This window comes from Penaeus monodon, chromosome 32, assembly GCF_015228065.2.
Source record: "Penaeus monodon isolate SGIC_2016 chromosome 32, NSTDA_Pmon_1, whole genome shotgun sequence".
Taxonomy (NCBI): Eukaryota; Metazoa; Arthropoda; class Malacostraca; order Decapoda; family Penaeidae; genus Penaeus; species Penaeus monodon.
This window is the reverse complement of record NC_051417.1, coordinates 28,316,556-28,318,764: the sequence shown is the minus strand read 5'-3', so window position 1 is coordinate 28,318,764 and position 2,209 is coordinate 28,316,556. Positions and strand designations below refer to the sequence as shown.

General features: G+C 30.8%; 1 protein-coding gene across 1 annotated transcript in view; it reads left to right on the top strand.

Moving 5' to 3' along the window:
* LOC119593786 overlaps window positions 1-2,209 on the top strand; it is a 5,876-nt gene that overhangs the window by 2,690 nt on the left and 977 nt on the right. The gene's annotated exons all lie outside the window — the stretch shown is intronic.

Here is a 2,209-nt window from a genome sequence, read left to right as displayed (position 1 = left end):
AGTGATACTGGGTTAATGGGTGCAGTATATTATAGCTAATGTAACAGTTAGAAGTAGTAACTTGCAGTATGTAACAGCCCCTGTAGAAAAATAATTATTGTAATCATGTAAATAAAGTAAAGTAATTATATGCTTTTAATTACATTTTCTAAGTAATTAGCAACTAGTAATGTAATTTTCTAATCTTTGAAATTTGGATAGTTTTCTGGTTTCCATATTATTTTTAATTTTCCGCAAGCTTTACTTTTAGCGCTGTCGTGATTGACATTTGTATTACATGGGGGAAAAATGAGAGGAGTGTTTCAGTATATTTTTAAAGACTTTTACTATGGTGTAGAGATTTACAAAGGCAAAAAAAGTTAAAATTGTATCGCATTTTTAACTAAGAAGCAAAACATAAAATTGTCACTCAGGACTGAAAGGCCTTTCACAGATGTAGCATCTTCACAAATATTAAATGTTTCATGCACAGGACAGGAAAATATGAAAAATAATTCTTTTTGTTTGTAAAATAAGAAAGTCATATTAGTAGATAATATGAATGAAAATAATTCCCAATATGAGATGTATAATGCATGTTTTGAGTCATAGCTTCTTCAGAATTACCCGTTTCTGAACCTACAAAATCAGTTTCAGTTACGTCACCTATCTTGCCTTCTTATCATATCTTCTACACTGGATATAATGAACTGACAACAAATAAAATTATTTGTGGTTATTTATTATGCAGATTTTGGTACCCTGGTTATGTTCAGCTTCACTAATTTGGTATGTAACAGATAAGATAAATATCAACGTCTGTGTTCCTAAACACAGACATTGCATTCTCCTTGAATATTTCTTTCTATTACATTATTCATCTTTTGGAAAGGCTTCAGGAAAAAATGCTGATAACTTTTTAGCTACTCAGATAAAAGATGACTAGAAAATAAAAGACATTTGTAGCTTTACTACAAGACCTGAGGTCAACTGGACATACCCTCCCCCACACACATTTCAGTACATTCTAAATGAAATAGGTTTGTTTGTAGTAAATACTGTGATACCTTGTAATGCATTATGTAGTTTTGTATTGAAAAGAACAACTTTGTAGATGTTGCTAACCAATTGTCTATCCTGGTAGTAAATAGTTAAAGGCAACTGAATACCATAATGAGGATTTCCTTTCCTATCCAAAGGAGAAAGGCACATTTCCTATTTAGGGCAGTGTATTACTATTGCATTTTGTTCAATTAACCTAAGTTCTCTTAAAATATCAATAACAGTTTTATTTATATATAATTTCCCATGTACAACAGCCTCCTGTTCTCCTGAAATGTTTGTTTGAATGATGTTTTTCTTATAAGAATAATGAAAATACCAAGCAATCCCCCCTCTCTTAAAAAATAGAAAGGTGAATTAGGTAGTCAATAATTTTCCTTTAGAATATGAGAAAGAATGCTATGATATTTATTTTGTAAAATAATGAATTGAATAACTGTGAATCGGTATAACTTTTATTTCTAATATATATTTTTTTTATTTACTGCAAGTCTAATTGTTAAGATAGAATTAATGTTACAGATCAGCTTGAATAGTAAGAGGAGTAATATCTAATGTGTTTTTGGTTAGTATTTCTCGATGCTACAAATGTTTGAGGATCTTCATGCAAGCCAACACTATACTATAATATAGTAAGAAACACGCCTTATTACTGACATTATAACCAACACGAGATAGTGACATACCCATAGCAGCAAAGTGATGTGTAAATCCAGTTTAATCATGTCCTTATTCAGTCCTCCTGTTCTTATTTGATGATCCTCTCATGAAAAGCATAATAAAGTAACAGTTTGCCAAGCATCTGTTGTTTGTAAACAACGCAAGAACTAGGCAAGCTTTGTTGGTGTCTTTTGCCCTAAAAATATGCAAATATAAGTGCATAATAGTGCACTCTACATATGCACTGTCAATCTTTGTTCATATTAAAAAAATAAATGAGTTTCAGTAATTGCAAAAATAGTATTGGTAATCTTATCTTGTTTGAGGCCTGTGACTTGTCTCCTTGCAGAATTTTTTTTATTACCTTTGGCATGTTGGATGCCTTTCCAACTTTCCAAATATATGTAGCTTCTTCAGCATCTAGCTAGTATAGATCAATCTAAATGTAAAGAAGCATGATAAATTATGGTTATAAAGTGGTTCTTACCTTTAATTCACAACACACTTC